Genomic DNA, 18,743 nt, shown 5'->3' on the forward strand with positions numbered 1-18,743 from the left:
ATAACATACAAGTACTATGACCCTGCAGGCCGTACCCCACTGTGTATCCATAACATACAAGTACTGTGACCCTGCAGGCCGTACCCCACTGTGTATCCATAACATACAAGTACTATGACCCTGCAGGCCGTACCCCACTGTGTATCCATAACATACAAGTACTGTGACCCTGCAGGCCGTACCCCACTGTGTATCCATAACATACTAGTACTATGACCCTGCAGGCCGTACCCCACTGTTTATCCATAACATACAAGTACTATGACCCTGCAGGCCGTACCCCACTGTGTATCCATAACATACAAGTACTGTGACTCCACATGCTGTACACCACTGTTTATCCATAACATACAAGTACTATGACCCTGCAGGCCATACCCCGCTGTGTATCCATAACATACAAGTACTGTGACTCCACTGTGTGTCCATAACGTAGAAGTCAGGGGACTCTGCAGGACATTCCCCACTGCGTTAACATAAGCATTGTCACTCTGCAGTGTCATTTGCTGTGTGGTAATGTTTCATAGATGTGCTATAAGCTACCATGTGTTTGTGCAGCTGCTCTGCAGCCTTTGGCCTAAAATGGGTAAAAACAATATTGTAAGCAGTGCGGCGGTCAAAATTGACTGTAAATGACCGGAAATACTGTACATGTTTTCAAGGTTAATAATACTGTAGGAACAAAAAAAAGTCACTAAGAAATTGGGCACTAAAATGGGCATGGGTCCCAGATTTCATCATTTTGAATAAGTAGCTGGTGTCCTGCAAGGGTTAAACAGCGTTGGTCAAACAGTATGACACTTGAAACCCGCACAGGGGGTCACTTACATATAACATACCAAAAATTTTCTTTGACCTACAGGCATTTTGGCATCAAAATAGGCAGTAAAGTTGGCATGGGCAACAGATTTGGTTGAATGGACAAAGTAGCTGTAGTTTGCAAGGGTTAAACAGGTCTGGTCAAATAATGTATACCGTACACTAATGTATAATCAGTTTAAACTTTATATACTCAGTGGTGCAAGTAATGGGGTACGGCGTGGTACGGCGTACCTGTAAGAAATATATTGCAGGTCGCCGTACCACTTCCCCCCGACCCGCAGCCGATGCGTTTGCATGCCGGCTCTCCTGACAGAACAGAAGCGATATGACAGCCGGGCAGAGTGGCGGGCTGCCCGGCTGTCTTCTGAGCAGGTCCACGGCTATTTGAAATATAGCCAGCCAATAGGAGCTGGTGACCCGGCGCTATATTTCAAATAACCATGGACCTGATCAGAAGACATCCTGGCTCGTGACATGCCCGGCTCGGAGCTGCCGGCACGTCATTTTAAATAGCTGCGCCGTTGAGTTGCAGACCGATAAACCTACTCTAAGAGAGACAGCTGGGTTTCCACTGCTCTTCCAAGGGGAGACCTGTGGAAGCAAATTATACTCACGGGGCTTACGGGACTGATCCATGCGGGCTTCTGCCAAATACAGCAGGAAAATGAAGTGTATTTTCCTGGCGTATTTGGTCGAAAATTAGCGGCCGTATTTTTTACGTATTTTACGAAATCTGTGACATATGCCCACTTTAGTGCTCTATTTCTGCCCAAATCCTTGTTGGTCAAAAGAGATTGCAGGTAGGTCATATGTACGTGACCCCCCTGTGCGGGTTTCAAGTGTCATACTGTTTGACCAATGCTGTTTAACCCTTGCAGGACACCAGCTACTTATTCAAAATAATGAAATCTGGGACCCATGCCCACTTTAGTGCCCTAATTCTGCCCAACACTCATTAACCCTTGTAAAAGTGATTGTCCTAAGAAGCTGGAGACTGAATAAGAAGCTGGATATAGAATAAGAAGCTGGAGACTGAATAAGAAGCTGGAGACTGAATAAGAAGTGAATAAGAAGCTGGAGACTGAATAAGAAGCTGGAGACTGAATAAGAAGTGAATAAGAAGCTGGAGGTGGAATAAGAAGTGAATAAGAAGCTAAGTTCAGCCCGGTCCCTGCGCTCCCTATGTTGCTGTGTGATGATCCTGGTGCAGGCGCAGGCTGGATGCAGCAGACTGAGGACCAGAGACCAGCAGCCGCCTCCTCCTCCTCCCCAGTACAGGGGGCGGCAGTGAGAGCTGTAGTCCTGCCCAGTGTGTGCTCCAGCAGCCAGGGCCAGGCAGGCTCGCTGCTTCCTCCTCTCCCTGATTCATACTGCGGCTTCCCCGGGAACCGAGCAGTCTCTGCACCAGGAGGATCCTCGCACACTGCGGCAGGTAAGCCGGCTCTAACCCCCCTTGGGGGAGCCCCCTGCCCTGGGGTATGTGATGCATGAGGGGTCCCTCAGTACCATGCCTGGAAGTTGCTGGGTCTCCCCGGTCCTGGGTGTATTTGGGCAGCACTGTTACTCCTATTAGTACACCCAGCCAGGAGCACTGGAAAATCCATGTCTCAGTTTTAAAAATGGAAAGGCTATGGAAAGTCCTCTGTCTCTGGATCCCCATAGCTAATGCCCTGCCAAGATGTTCTGCAGCAGCTGCACAACCAGATCCCATTGTAGCTGCAACCATAACCTACACAGTAACTTGTTATATATTGCATTATATCAAATTCCCCATTGTTTATTCTGAGCTGTGCCTCCAGTATAGGATATTTCATATAATAACTGTATTATTATACTTGGGGGTGGGTTGGTGCATAGGGTATATTGCCATATTACTGCTGTATATTACTGAGAACCATGGAAGTTGTGTGATGGAAATGTTGGTTTTATGTTTGTGTGTGTGTGTATGTATGTATGTATATATATATATATATGCAATGGACTTCACCCATTTACCTACAGCATGCATTAGTGGATGTAGGGTAAAGTAGCGCTGTGAGATGGAATTCCTCATATATGGCATCATGCAGTGAGCAACAATGCATCAGCTTATAACTATTGCACGGAAGTTACAATACTACAGTTGTTTGGCATTTATTTCCACTTCTGTGGTGTTCCCACTGCTCCTTTCCCTGTGCCCGTATTCAGTGAACCTGAGCTGCTTTCTGCCATGCACCAAAATGCAGGCTCTCCTGAATAGGGTACATTAAGCTGGTCGTTTTGGTGCCAAATGTGAGTAGCAGATGATTCAGAGGAGGTATAATGTTGGATTCTGCTCAATGGAAGAGTTTGGTGCAGAGGAAGGGTTAAAGAACCCCAGCCCATGCCAATGTGTAAGCGTAGTTATTCAGTAATTACACAGTTGGCAGAATGCTGGAGCAGGTAATTGGCGCTGGGCAATGTATCCCTAGTAAAACCTACTAAAGGTTTCCTGCTGTATAATCATTTTTTATTTTACTTTGTGCTTATTACACTGGTGGTACAGAGACTGGGTGGGTAGGAAACGTCGGCTGTACTTGTGCCATCACAACCAATGACATCACAGCCATAACAAACTGGGCTTTTGTGTAGAAATTACCTCATAGCCTGAGGGCTGATGCATTGCTACGGTCCTATAAAGCATTTTCCTAAAGGCCCGTTCCACTTTAAGTTTATTTTATTTTTTTGTATTGTAAATGACGTACCAGTCACCCTCAATTGGATTTTGAACTGGAGCCGTCGTCTCTAGACCACGAAGGCAGCCATTTTGTGTCCCGGACCAATAACCCCTGGAAACTGGTGACATCGCCGAGGCGTAAGGCACTTGAAGAATTTAAGGAATGGGATCATAGGGATTAAAAGATTAAATGGTGTGACTGGTATAGTGGCCTGCATTGTATCATTATTACAGGTATTCGCGCTTGTAGGGTACTGTGTATGAGGCAAATGAACTCCTAATAAACAGTTTGTCAAAAAATAGGGATCAGTGATCCCTGTAAGGTAGCATGAACTATACACACATTATTGGTAAATAGTTGCTTTGTTTGGAGCTGGCAAATCATCTGTCTGACATTTCATCACCATTGTGCTCTGGAGTATGTGACAGTTGGTCAATTCTGCTGGTGACCTGGAGCATGTGACTTGCTGGGTGGTCTGGAAACGGCAACAGTTATTTGCAGAGACGTCTAAGTAGATGAAAAGGGGTAAACTAGTAATTTGTTATTACGGTACCCAGTTTTCAATACATACCTCAGAATTGTTGGTGTAAAGCTGCTGTACCGTAGCACTTATAAGACTCCTACAATTGTGTCCTATTGTGACTAGGACGCACCAGTAGATTGTGCTGAGTTATTTGATAGGTGACACTTGTATATCTGCCTGCGACTGAGTCTCTGAATCTGTATACATAGTGCTACAAGCCGCCGTTTTTCTCCAATACAAGTTTTGTTGTGCTCCGTATACAGCCACACAGAGATATACAGATTTGTATATCAAATTAATCAGCGCGGTCTCTTGGGGTGTCTTAGTCGCATCATTTTGCGATTGATAGTGTTCATTCTTGCACCTTCAGTATGTCACGGCGCGTGCAGTTCAGCAGTGATTTCTGTCCACTAATGAAATGTTGCAGTAATGTTATAACTCAGGCCGTGGTAGCAAAACAGTCTAATACCCCTATTATACCCCTTTCACACCAGAAAATGCAGGGATGTACCCAAGGAATATGGTCCCTGGATCATGCAGGGACATTCCTGCGTTGGCCCCTTTCACACCGGCCTAGTCCCTGCAGCGGGTGGTGGGGTCCAGACTCCGGGGATCCAGCAGCTGGGGCGCTTGTAGCGCTATTTGCCAGGCAGCAGGGCGGGAGAATTTGAAAGTATTTTGAAAAGACACCCCCCCCCCCCCCCCCCCGCGCGCGCTGCACGACAAATAGAGCTACAAGCGCACAGCCGCCTCTGCCGGATCCCCGCCGCACGGACCCCTGGGCCTCGCTGCCCGGACCTCGCCGCCCGGATCCCTGGACCCCGGAACCCGCTGCCCAGATAGAAGCATGCCGGGTAAGTACCTTTCACACCGGCCTGTTTCCCAGGCTGGTCCCGGGAGCAACCCTGCTATATCCCAGCAACCTTGCACACCAGCGGCTGTCCCGGGAATTCAGGCTGGTGTGAAGGGGTATTATATTGCAAATTCCGGGTCGGACCTGGGATTTGGTCACAAGTCCGTCCCGGGAGCGACCTGGCATCGGCGAGGTGAGCACCCCACAGCGACCCGGTAATAAGCCAAGTCGCTGGCGTCAGAAAGGGGGTGACGCGGAAGTGTCATTGTGGGGCAGGGGGGCGGGCAGCACTGGAAGCCGACGCTGCCTCCTCCCTATCGTGTGAACGGAACCCAGTTTGCACGACCCGGATTACCCATTCATGCTGCCCAGCGACCCGGGTCCAAGCAGGGATTAACACTTTAAACCGGGTTATTTTAGCAATGAGAAAGGGGTATAACAGTCTCCGCTGGTCTAAACTGAGTCTGCACACCGTGATTCTATGGGGTGTGGGTAAAAGGACAGCCACCAAAATGAGGCGAGCTCTGTGTAAATGGCACATTATATGGAAATATAAAAGGAATGCACAGGTTTATTTCCCCTCCCAGGGCAATCTGGCAGCTGCTCACTGATATATATATATGACTTTGGGTAAGGATCTTGGTTCGCCCTCTGACCCCTCATACTGTGGCCCTGTGTTTATTAGAGGGACATAGATAACTGTGGGGGTGGGAGGAAGCCGCTATGTATGGAAGTAATAAGGAGCATTCCCCCATCTGAATGCACTAATGTCTGTGAGCTGATAGTAGGACTGGGACTAATAAGGACAGAAGTTTTCTGTTGTGGCTTCGGGTGACGTCTCAGAGCATTCAGTGGAGGGAGAGGAAGCACATTCGTACCCAATGAAGTGTATAAAGGTTGTTTGGTGTGGTACACTGCAGTACCTCACAAAGGCCCAGATGCACTAAGCTTCAAAAGTGATAAAATGGAGTGATAAACAGCCAGCCAATCAGCTCCTACCTGACTTTTTTCAAACACAGTCTGTGACATGGCAGGTAGGAGCTGATTGGCTGGCTGTTTATCACTCTCCATTTTATTACTTTTGAAGCTAAGTGCATCTGGCCCAAGGTGTGCATGTGCTTCTCACCTGGGGTCGGTAGACTGAATGGCTGATAGACAATGTTAAGGTCGACACGAAAAGGTTGACAAATAAACCAGCACAGAGTGTGTATATCAGACATGACCAAACTGTGGCCCTCCAGCTGTTGTGAAACTACACATCCCAGCATGCCCTGCCATCGTTTTAGCATTCCCTAATAGCAAAACTATGGCAAGGCATGATGGGACTTGTAGTTTCACAACAGCTGGAGGGCCATAGTTTGGACATGCTTGGTGTATATTATTAGCTAGGAGTGATCACCGGGGGGGACTAGCGGACCCCAGTCATGAGGTGTGTGAGCAGCGTGTTGACACATACACAGCAGCTAGCGGAATTAACGATGTCATTGGTAGGAGCCTGAGTGAGTAACCCATGGTCCCAGACGCCACATGGGAGGAGCCTGGTGGTAGCAGCATTAAACCTGCCTACTGCGCAGTGGGTGGAGTCAGTAACCTATGGTAAGAGGGAATCCCCTGTTGGCCTGGTCCTATGAGACCATAACTCTGTCTGTGATAGCAAGGGGTGTAGCCAGTGAGGGCAGGCGTGCAGTCACACTAGGGTATGTCCTGAATTCAGAAATATGCCCCGACTTTGCGCCAATCCGTGCAGCCACACAGTGACTCCTGGGTCATGCGGCGGCTGCGAGCGCCGGGCAGAGGAGGAGAAATAATTTGATAGTAAATAACCAGCGAATGATTTCTCCTCTGTGCGCCCGGATGCAAACGGATGTGTATTGCTACACATCCATTCATGGGGCGTGCATTCCGTGGGCTGCGTTAGCCTGCAGCCTAGCAAGATCTGAATAGGATCGGGCCCAATGTACTAAATCTAACTCTCTCTGCACATTTTACATCTGCCCCCCTGCAGTGCACATGGTTTTGTCCATCTAAGAAGGATTTTGTCAGAAAGAGTGATCTAGAATAAGGCCCATGATGTGGATTAGAAATATTAGTGTAGGGGAGGGGTCATTATTTGGCCATGATGCATCTAATTTACAGAACATTACTGGGATCCTTGTATAATCTTCCAGTGAGTGCAATAAGTGTTCTGGTTGAATCTCTCTGGGCTAATTTCTGTCAGTTCATTCACATTGGATGAAATTACCTCATGGTTCAGTCAGAAATAACGTTATGACAGACTTAACACCCCCTCCCGCCCCTCAGCTAATTATGTGATGAATCATAATTATATTTAATGATGAAAATAAGTTGGGCCGTGTTCCTGATGTACTAAATGGTGGAAAAATGGTTATAACATGCAATTTGTATGTGTGATATAGGGTATAATCGCCGGCACTCCTCTACTTCCTCAGCCACTGACCGTTCCTGTGGATTTATGTCATATGGGGCCGGGTTACGTACGCAGCCACTGACCGTTCCTGTGGATTTATAGGTCATATGGGGCCGGGCAACATATTTAAAAACATTTTAAAAACTTTATCTCCTCGGTTACAGTGTTTGTATATCTATTTATTTATCTATATTATACACCATGGCTAAGGTCAACAGGGCCGAAAACGTTGGCCCAAACATTAGGTCAATAGGTCGACATGCACTAGGTCAACATTAACAAAATGTTGACATGGTAAAGGCCATAGAAACACAGATTGTGACGGCAGATAAGAACCGTTTGTCCCATCTAGTCTGCCCATTTGTGGTCAACACACAAAATGGTCGACATGAGTTTTTTAATGAATTTTTGTTTGTTTGTGTCAATACCCGCACCTGAGCTCGTTGACCCCAACTTGTACCCTTGCCTACCCACTACACTATGCAAACTTTACCGTTCCCAATCAGAGTCCACATGTATGACCATTGCCATGTCCACATTTTGCTTGTGTCGACCTTTTGACGACCTAGTGCATGTCGAACTTTTGGTGTCGACTTAGTGACTTTCTACCTAGATGTTGTCTGTGAGCCATCTGAATACCGTAGCGTCGCACACTGTGCAGGGAGAGGGCAGAGACTGACTGTCCTCAGCGCACGCTGCTGTGTGGTGGGCAGTTTTTCTGCCGTGCAAAACACTTGAATCCTCCCATAGAGGTGAGGAGCAGCATTGATTATATAGGATACTACCTAACCTCACCTCCCAACCTCTATTGTTATCGCAGTAAGCAGCGGAGATGTACCGGATGAGAGAGGGGTGAACAGGAGCAGAACACATTGTGGGACTGGGATATGCTGACAGGTTTCTATTGATTCCCAGTCTCCATGAGATCGTTTCTCTTCTTTGATTTGCTAATCCAGATGGGAGTACCCACGGTCAGGCGGCATCAAATGTTAACATTCGTTAATGTCATCTTTTCCCCCGTTTTAGTTTGTTGCACCAGGTGCCATTGGACCTATTAGAGGAATATGATTGTTTTCTGTGCGTTTCTGTGCTCGCTCTGCCGAATTACATCATACAGACGTTACCCGCGGTAACTTGAGCCCAGGCCCAGAAATCTCCCTGGGTTAATAAAAAAAAAGCAAAATAATTAACAAGAGGTGGAAATTCAAACTAGAGTTTATCGTCCTGATCAGGAAACATTCAGCAGCTGCACCCGGTTGTTCTAGGAACCTGAGCTGGCGCGTGGGATTGTTCGGGTGCATGCTGAGCCCCTACATCTCCTGAATGAGGACACAATTTGTTATTACAAAATCTCTACAGTCCCCTTACCAACCTTAGGGGCTCGCTGAGCAGACAGATTTATATGCTTCTGACTCTGCATTAAACTCTAGGGGCGGAATTCAATTTTTTTTTTTTTTTGTTAAAGCCGCAATAATAAATGGGTGCCCAATGTTGCAATTCAATTGTTTGGGGATTCCTTCAATTATTTCCCTGATTGCGTCTTATGATGCCGGCATTACCAGACTAAACCAATGGGCGTGAAAAGTTCAGATTGGTTTCCCAAGTGGAATACTTTGCGCTCATTTTAGCTTGCCACCTGAAGAGGCTGCAGTGCCGCCAGCTGTTTGCCCCTCAGACGGAGAAACAATTGAATTGCTCCAATTGCTGACTGGGTTTTTCTATTCTTTTTTTTTTTTTTTTTTTTTCACTCTTTTTTTTTTTTTCTTTATCCCCCTTTTACTCCAGCTTTCTATTTTCCATCCCTCTCTGGACACTTCCCTCTAACACCTAAACTCCCTTTTTCTTCCTCTCCCGCTACCTGGTCTCTCTTGTCTATTCACCTTTCTTCCATCATCTTTCTCTTTTTTTTTTTTTTTTCTTCCCTATTGCTCTCCCGCCCTCTCTCTGGAGGAATTCAGATGTCAATGTGTCAGCAGATGGCGCCCATCGGAGCTTTTCAATTGTTTTTCCATTGGAGCTTGATCAGCCGCCGAGCCTGCACTTCAGTGAACTTTTTGAATTCCCCCCTACTGTTGCTTTTTCATCTCTCCCCTCTATTTCGTCTGTTTATGGGAGAGTGGCAGGGTGCTGGAATCTGGGGGGGGGGGGGGTAAACCGAGTCTGCCAATCACAGAATGAAGGTTGTCTATGAAGAAGACATCCTTGTTGTCCATAATTCAGGTGGCGGCTGTGGAACTTCTGAGAAGCCATCTCGACACTTTCTCTTGAGGGACTGGAAAGTGGGTATTGGTGGCAGTGTGAAGTTGTGGGGGCAGTAGGTTGGAGTTTTGTCTAGGGTGCTGATAAGCCTTGCACCGGCCCTGGGGAGCGGGGCAGGGTTTGGGGGTGATCAGAATGTATTTTTCGTTTATAAGACTGTGGTAGGTGGGCTGCACACAAACACGATGACATCATTTTTATCAGCACTTGATTTTATGACATAGATTCTCTGTAGTATTACATTACATTTTTTATTATATAGCCTAGTAGCGGATTGAGACTTTTTATAAAGTACAAGTAATATGTTTATACTGGTAAACTGGACACTGCTCGGTCACCTCCATAGTGATGGAGTATACTGGCCTGGGGTACTGTATGTGTAATTCCAATCGGAGGTTTATATTGCTGGTGCCAGGGGAAAAGCAGTGGTTAAGGCCAGGTTACACGGCAGCCCCGATAGATATTCCTTGCGGCGGGGGATCCTGTTGAGTCATTCAGCGCTGGTTACGTTTCTCAGGATTACCTGCATTGATTGCTACTGATGATAAATCCTCTTCTTCCCAGATACGCACCATCACCATAATGTGGTGTATGTCCTCCTCCGCCACACACCGCTTTCAAGCACTTATGCTAATTTCTATAGTCTCCATGCGATCCTTGGGGCTATGCTAAGTGATCCGTGGTAAGTGCAGGACACGCGCGTGTCAGGCTGATTGTAGCGTTACTTCTGTGGGGCTTTTGCTAAAAGCAATGTATTGATAAAAAAACGCCCTGAAATTTCATGAATAGCCTCGGAATGTTTCAAATATTTTTCAAGGAATTTCCCCTGATGTAGCATGAAGTATTTTCAGCGTTCTGGAGGAAGACCCATTGTCTATTACTGACAGAGAGAATACAAATGTTGCGCTGGTGTGTCACATGTCACAGACTTATACACATCAGTGCTGCAGGAAACCAGGCCTGGATTTGCCATACATTCAGAGGTGCTCCCCGCTTTAATGCAGAGTTAAGCATTATTCGGGCACTCCAGCTGCGGTGGAACTACACATCCCAGCATGCTCTGCCACAGTTTTTATAATAGGATATGCTAAAACTGTGGCAGGGCATGCTGGGATGTGTAGTTCCAAAGCAGCTGGTGTACTGAAGTCTGCCCATCCCCGCTCTGACGTATGCAGGATTGGGCATGCGCATATCCAAGGGGTCCCTTTGCGAAAGAAACCATCTCTGGCTGTTCGCAAGTTGACAGCCAGGGGGCGTTTGTAGGCGGCACCCCGAGTTTTCTGTGAGTGCTGACTAAAAATGCAGACGGGTCTGGCCGTGGGGACTTTCCTGCAGAGTCCATTTTCCTGGGTGATATCAGCGCCAAGGGGCCGCGCATTACTACAGTGCACACATGGGGTGATTCTGGCTAACCACCTAGGCGATATTGACTATCCAAAATCACCTGGCCAAATCGCACCGTGTCTATGCGGCTTTATCTCCTGCACTCATTGGTCAGATGTACTAAGCTTTGACCAATTATCAGACAGAGGGCGGGATGTATTAACATACATCGCTGCCCTTTGCCGCCCGGCCGCCATGATGCCAGCGCATCCCAGCTGCCTACTGCTCCCTTCATGCCGGTACAGCTCAGCATGACTGTCCCAGTCACCTCCTCCTCCCCCTGGAGCCGGAAGGACATCCGGCTGCATTGCTAGGGGAGGAGGGGCTTACCTTCCGGGGTCCAGGAGGAACTGCAGCAGGAAGATAAGCCAGGGGGAGGGGGAGAGGAGGGTCGGCGGGGTGGCGGCGGAGGTGGCGGGCAGCAAAAAGAAGCCCATAGGCTTCTATAGGGTATCACCACCCAAAGGTGGCGATACCCTGCCCGGAGGTAACGGTGCGGCTGGGTTTTAGTACATACAGTATGAAAATGCGGTAAAACGGGGGTTTTACCGCATTTTCAGCTTAATACATCCCGCCCAGAGAGAGAGAGAGTACTAGCCAATCAGCTCCTGTCATTTTTCCAACCCATCCTCTAACGCTGTATTTAGGAGCTGATTGGCTGATACTTTACCACTGCATCACTTTTTATAAGGTTTAGTTTATCTGATTGGTAATATGTTCCCACAAAATCCTTTTTTTTTTTTTAGAATGTTCTGGGTGGAAACTTCTTTGCATAAAGCTGAGAGCTTTGAATCCCCCACTTAGAGGTGAGGAGCAGCATTCTGTCGACACATGGAATAGGTCGACGTGGCTAAAATCGACAGGGTTGCAAGGTCGACACAAGCATTAGGTTGAAAATGGGAAGGTTGATGGTGAAAAGGTCGGCATGAGGTTTTTGTGGGGGTTTTTTTTTTGTCCCGAATGTCGAAATAGTCACCGTCAAAGTGGCCCTGCTGCTCTCGGCACATTGTGTCACACTGCTGTCGCTATAGCGACTACTTGCTTGTGGCAGGCCATGCTGGGAGGTGTAGTTCCACAGCAGCTAAAGCACCACAGGTTGCCTACCCCCGGCGTAGGGGCTATGTATACTCTGAATGAGGGTTACTGGAGGACGGAGCAGGGTACGTCAGTTACTCGCTCCCTATGTAAACTTTTATTTCAGAAGTTAAATTGGACGCGGCGAGTGGAAATGTCTGCTCACCGGGGATGAGTGCTTATAGAACATAATGACTCCTTTATAATGTCACATTTTGGAGCAGCTTCAAGTCTATCAGAGTTAATTATACATAAACTGCTCTATAGGGAAGATAACATTTCCATAGATCCCGGCGCTGGTTGTGGTGACTTCCCCCTGCACAAGGACATATACTGTATGAATACTATATAGCGCCTGGCGTATCTGCAGCCTGTGCCTGGATTACAGCGTCCTCGCCCTGCCAGGTTCTGCAGCTCGGCCGGATCACAGAGCTGTCAGGGGCTGAGGTTCTGCTCTGAGTCATCATTTGGAAATGGAAAACGGGGACATCCAAGTGTTGATGTCTCTCTCTGGGTCCCAAATAAGCCAGAACAGCTTCAGGATCGCGCTCTGTGTTATTATGTCAGCCTTTGGGCACCAGGACCAACGTATTGGAAAATAAAAACCACCCAGATGGGCGACGGGTAGCGGTACTGAATCACCCACAAAAAGTGGCCCTATCGCACTAGTGGAAGGGGGACCTTTTAGCCTTTAATTTAGAATGATAAAACTTTTTAAATCCTTTTTTTTTTTCTTTTTTGTAGAATGTTTTTCATTTTGAAGAAAAATAAGACCAGTCAAACATTATACAAAGTTGGTTATTGAACATACAGGGGTTAGCGGAACAGGGTACACCGAGTTAATACATAATGGTGTAAGTAAACATAGAGAATTACAAAGGGGAGAGAAAATTACATGGATGACCGTTTAACTTGATTCAGTCTAAAACCGCCAATATTTGGCTGTGACGAAGCCTGAGACTAACTAGTAAACTTGCAGTCTTCTAGGTAACAAATGCTTTGAGCAGAATGGCAGATTCAGACTCCTCGCTTTACCATGATAGGTTTCCAGGTTAGGAGGATGGGGCTTCTTCTAATAAGCATGCAGAGAGTGACTGAGAGACCGGCGGACTTGCTTTGCAGCAATGCAGCTCATAATGTCACGGTGACAGTGCTCCTTTGCATGGCTGCGAATGGGGTAGCAGCAAATCATTCGCAATCACGCCACCATCGGTTGATCCCCCCCCCCCCCCTATTATAACTTAGCGCTGCGATGATCCATAGCAGATCCTGGTGTTCATTTTAGAGGTCCCTTGTAACGCCTGGGTCTGTCTGCTCAGCTGAGTGCTCCTGCTTCCCAGGTCCTGCTGTACCTACGCTCACAGCTGCTCACAGAGACCCCGTCATACAGACGCTGCTCAGCTGAGTGCTCCTGCTTCCTGGGTCCTGCTGTACCTACGCTCACAGCTGCTCACAGAGACTCCGTCATACAGACGCTGCTCAGCTGAGTGCTCCTGCTTCCCGGGTCCTGCTGTACCTACACTCACAGCTGCTCACAGAGACCCCGTCATACAGACACTGCTCAGCTGAGTGCTCCTGCTTCCCGGGTCCTGCTGTACCTACGCTCACAGCTGCTCACAGAGACTCCGTCATACAGACGCTGCTCAGCTGAGTGCTCCTGCTTCCCGGGTCCTGCTGTACCTGTGCCCACAGCTGCTCACAGAGACCCCGTCATACAGACGCTGCTCAGCTGAGTGCTCCTGCTTCCCGGGTCCTCCAGTACCTGTGCCCACAGCTACTCACAGAGACCCCGTCATACAGACGCTGCTCAGCTGAGTGCTCCTGCTTCCCGGGTCCTGCTGTACCTGTGCCCACAGCTACTCACAGAGACTCCGTCATACAGACGCTGCTCAGCTGAGTGCTCCTGCTTCCCGGGTCCTGCTGTACCTACGCTTACAGCTGCTCACAGACACCCCGTCATACAGACGCTGCTCAGCTGAGTGCTCCTGCTTCCCGGGGCCTTCTGTACCTGTGCCCACAGCTACTCACAGAGACCCCGTCATACAGACGCTGCTCAGCTGAGTGCTCCTGCTTCCCGGGTCCTGCTGTACCTACGCTCACAGCTGCTCACAGAGACCCGTCATACAGACGCTGCTCAGCTGAGTGCTTCTGCTTCCCGGGTCCTGCTGTACCTACGCTTACAGCTGCTCACAGAGACCCCGTCATACAGACGCTGCTCAGCTGAGTGCTCCTGCTTCCCGGGGCCTTCTGTACCTGTGCCCACAGCTACTCACAGAGACCCCGTCATACAGACGCTGCTCAGCTGAGTGCTTCTGCTTCCCGGGTCCTGCTGTACCTGTGCCCACAGCTGCTCACAGAGACCCCGTCATACAGACGCTGCTCAGCTGAGTGCTCCTGCTTCCAGGGTCCTGCTGTACCTGTGCCCACAGCTGCTCACAGAGACTCCATCATACAGACGCTGCTCAGCTGAGTGCTCCTGCTTCCCGGGGCCTTCTGTACCTGTGCCCACAGCTACTCACAGAGACCCCGTCATACAGACGCTGCTCAGCTGAGTGCTCCTGCTTCCCAGGTCCTGCTGTACCTGTGCCCACAGCTACTCACAGAGACCCCGTCATACAGACGCTGCTCAGCTGAGTGCTCCTGCTTCCCGGGTCCTGCAGTACCTGTGCCCACAGCTGCTCACGGAGACCCCGCAATACAGAGGCTTCCCGGGTCCTCCAGTACCTGGGCCCACAGCTGCTCACGGAGACCCCGCAATACAGAGGCTTCCCGGGGCCTTCTGTACCTGTGCCCACAGCTACTCACAGAGACCCCGTCATACAGACGCTGCTCAGCTGAGTGCTCCTGCTTCCCGGGGCCTTCTGTACCTGTGCCCACAGCTACTCACAGAGACCCCGTCATACAGACGCTGCTCAGCTGAGTGCTCCTGCTTCCCGGGTCCTGCTGTACCTGTGCCCACAGCTACTCACAGAGACCCCGTCATACAGACGCTGCTCAGCTGAGTGCTCCTGCTTCCCGGGTCCTGCTGTACCTATGCCCACAGCTGCTCACAGAGACCCCATCATACAGACACTGCCAGCTGAGTGTTTACGGGGCCTGCAGTACCTGTACCCACATCTTTTCTCAGGAATGAAGGCAGCTGTACCTACATGTTGCTGTTTATCAAGCAGAGAGAATTGTGCTGGGGAACGGGTCAGTTTTAGTACATAGAGGACTAGCTGAGTGTCTGAACACTTAGTCACCCTGTTTATGTGACATCGGATACAGCATTGCTGCGGCAGCAGTTAGTCAGCGCTACCAGCAGGAGCCGGGAAGGAGAATTCCATGTGGGTCAACAGCTGAATAATAATTTAACAAACGGCAAAAGTCTGGTTTAGTGTTCTCCCTCCCTAGAACACGGTAATGGGCCGTCACTTGTGGATTTATGGTACCTTTTTTTTTTAATGTAATTGGATGTTTTGGATACAATCATTTAATTGCTTTCAATTTTCCCATTAGTCACGTTAATAATTCTCCCTTCTGTCTGTAATGCTCATGATTAATATCGGCATTAGATCATGGAGTACTTGTATCGTCATTACAACATTCAAAACTATTTATGGGTAAAGAGAAGAAATTTATTGCGTAGTAATTCTAGGTTGTAATATTTATGACCGAAGTGAAATTGTTATAGAGCAAGGTTCTTTCATTTTCTATGGCGCTTTAAAGGTTCCCCAAATGTAAGTGTGTGCGCAGAGTCTATATCCAACTGTAAATCTCACTCATGACCATAAAATAGTGTTTTATGAAGCTCCTCATTAAAAATATTGTGGCCCAGGTGCCTTAGCTTGGCCCTGGTACTGGGTTGCCGGACACCTTAGCGTGGTCCTGGTGCCGGACACCTTAGGTTGGCCCTGGTACTGGGTTGCCGGACACCTCAGCATGGTCCTGGTGCCGGGAGCCTTAGCTTGGCCCTGGTACTGGGTTGCCGGACACCTTAGCGTGGTCCTGGTGCCGGGTGCCTTAGCTTGGCCCTGGTGCTGGGTTGCCGGACACCTTAGCTTGGCCCTGGTACTGGGTTGCCAGACACCTTAGCATGGTCCTGGTGCCGGGCTGCTTAGCTTGGCCCTGGTACTGGGTTGCCGGACACCTTAGCGTGGTCCTGGTGCCGGACACCTTAGCTTGGCCCTGGTACTGGGTTGCCGGACACCTTAGTGTGGTCCTGGTGCCGGGCGCCTTAGCTTGGCCCTGGTACTGGGTTGCCGGACACCTTAGCGTGGTCCTGGTGCTGGGCGCCTTAGCTTGGCCCTGGTACTGGGTTGCCGGACACCTCAGCGTGGTCCTGGTACTGGGTTGCCGGACACCTTAGCTTGGCCCTGGTACTGGGTTGCCGGACACCTTAGCGTGGTCCTGGTGCTGGGCACCTTAGCTTGGCCCTGGTACTGGGTTGCCGGACACCTTAGCGTGGTCCTGGTGCCGGGCGCCTTAGCGTGGTCCTGGTGCCGGGCGCCTTAGCGTGGTCCTGGTGCCGGACGCCTGAGCATGGAACATTACGGCACAGTTACACATTTTCACTTTCAGGTGGAGATGTGACCGGAATGCAAACCTTACCTTGATGTGATACTTTGCAGTTTATTTACTAAGATGGGAGTTCTATTGAAGATGGGGTGTTGCTATGGGAGACCAATCAGGTTCCATCTATTATCTTCTAGAGCAGTGGTTCTCAACCTCGGTCCTCAAGACCCCCCCCCCCAACAGTGCACGTTTTCAAGGTCTCCACACAGAATCACAGGTGAAATAATTAGCTCCACCTGTGATCTTTTAAAATGTGTCAGTGAATATTGGGCCTCATTCTAGTTCACTTTTAGAGGTAAATTCCTTCCCAAATGGACAAAACCATGTGCACTGCAGGTGGGGCAGATGTAACATGTGCAGAGAGAGTCTAGCTGTGTACACACGGGGGCGATAGGGGCTGAAATCGCTGGAAATATGGTCGCAGGCGACCATATTGCCAGTGATGGGAGTGTGCCCCGGCGATTAATTGCCGGGTGCGCGCTCCCGTTTTCAGCCCCATTCTAATTGCAAGCTCCTGCGACCAGCTGATTACCTCTGCAGCACCGCCGGCAGAGGTTCCCCTTCATCAGCGACCATCTCTGGTCGCTGATGAAAAGGGGAAACTGGGCAATATATTGCTCAGCCATATATTGCTAGCAATATATGGCTGAGCAATATATCTCCCCCGTGTGTACGGGGCTTCTGATTTGGGTGGGGTTTTTCTTCAAAGTGAGATCTATATTGCAGTGTAAATATAAAGCAGTCAGTATTTTCCCTGCACAGAAACAAAATACCTCACCCAAATCTAATTCTCTATGCACCTGTTACATCTGCCCCCCTACAGTGCACATGATTTTGTCCATCTGAAAAGGAATTTGCCTCTAAAGCCCCGTACACACGGGGGAGATATATTGCTCAGTTTCTCCTTTTCATCAGCGACCAGAGATGGTCGTTGATGAAAAAGAACCTGCCGGGGGGAGCCCGGCAGTGGTAATCAGCTGGTCGCAGGAGCATGTTCCTGCGACCAGCGATCACTACAGGGGTAAAAACGGGAGCGCGCACCCGGCGATATATCGCCGGTGCACACTCCCATCGTGGGCAATATGGTCGCTTAGCGACCATATTTCCCACGATATTGTACAAAATCACCCCCCGTGTGTACGCACCTTAAGGAGTATATTCAATTGAAGCTGGATACATTCCGGCATTCTTTTGCCGGAATGGATCCGGCATCTATTATTCAATTCAGCGGCCAAATCCGGATGTCGGATTTGGCCGATGATGACACGGACCGGGTGAGCGCGGCAGCGGAAGACGGCGTCAGGCAGCGTGAGATGGGGCGAGGCAGCGGGGACTCAATATGGAGCCGGTGAGCTGCCCTCACCCGGCTCGGCGGCGGGTATGTATGGGAGTCGGTTGGGAGGGTGTTGGAGGGTGTGGGCTGCAGCGTACAGGAGGAATGTGCTGTGTAAGCTGCTGCTGCTCCTCCTGCCTCAATCCGGCATCTTGTTGTGCTGGATTGAGAATGGCGGAAACACAGCCAAAACCTTTCAGTTTGGCTGTGTTTCCGTCAAAAGCAGGTGAATTAGCGGCTCTTCCGTCAATCCACCTGCTTTTCGACATCTCGAAACATTTTGACATGCCCAAAAAAAAAAAAGCTATGATTGAATAGATCGGAACCCCTTACGATGTATTCATGTCGAAAACTGCCGTCAAAACCTCTATTGAATATACCCCTGAGTGAACTAGAATAAGGCCCAATGAGTGCACCTGCCGGGTGACCTGGAAAACGTGCACTGTTATGGACCGAGGTTGAGAACCACTGGCCTAGAAGGTGGTAAATAAATAAGAAGTAGATTCTTTGTGGCAACCTGTTGTCATAACCCTGTCATGTCCAAACTGTGGCCCTCCAGCTGTTGTGAAACGACACATCCCAGCATGCCTTGCCATAGTTTTAGCATTCCCTACTAGCATAACTGTGGCAAGGCCTGATGGGACTTGTAGTTTTACAATAGCTGGATGGCCATAGTTTGGCCATGCCTGTCAGTAGCCTAGACTTTGTGTGCAACCAGAAAATCCCTTATTATACACTAGTGCTGTGTACACACGGGGGAGATAGGTGCTATAATCGCTGGGAATATGGTCGCAGGCGACCATATTGCCAGTGATTGG

At 49.1% G+C, this 18,743-nt stretch overlaps 1 protein-coding gene across 4 annotated transcripts in view; it reads left to right on the top strand.

The window, feature by feature from the left end:
- Window positions 1-2,080: 2,080 nt before the first annotated feature.
- The window catches only part of PDZD2 (PDZ domain containing 2), a 262,332-nt gene continuing 245,669 nt past the window's right edge, over window positions 2,081-18,743 (top strand). For all 4 annotated transcript variants that reach the window (XM_083155279.1, XM_083155281.1, XM_083155280.1 and 1 more), the window contains exon 1: window positions 2,081-2,254. The gene's annotated coding sequence lies outside the window, so the exon portion shown is untranslated. The remainder of the gene's footprint in view (window positions 2,255-18,743) is intronic.

Source organism: Crinia signifera, chromosome 1 (genome assembly GCF_055691185.1).
Source record: "Crinia signifera chromosome 1, ASM5569118v1, whole genome shotgun sequence".
NCBI lineage: Eukaryota > Metazoa > Chordata > Amphibia > Anura > Myobatrachidae > Crinia > Crinia signifera.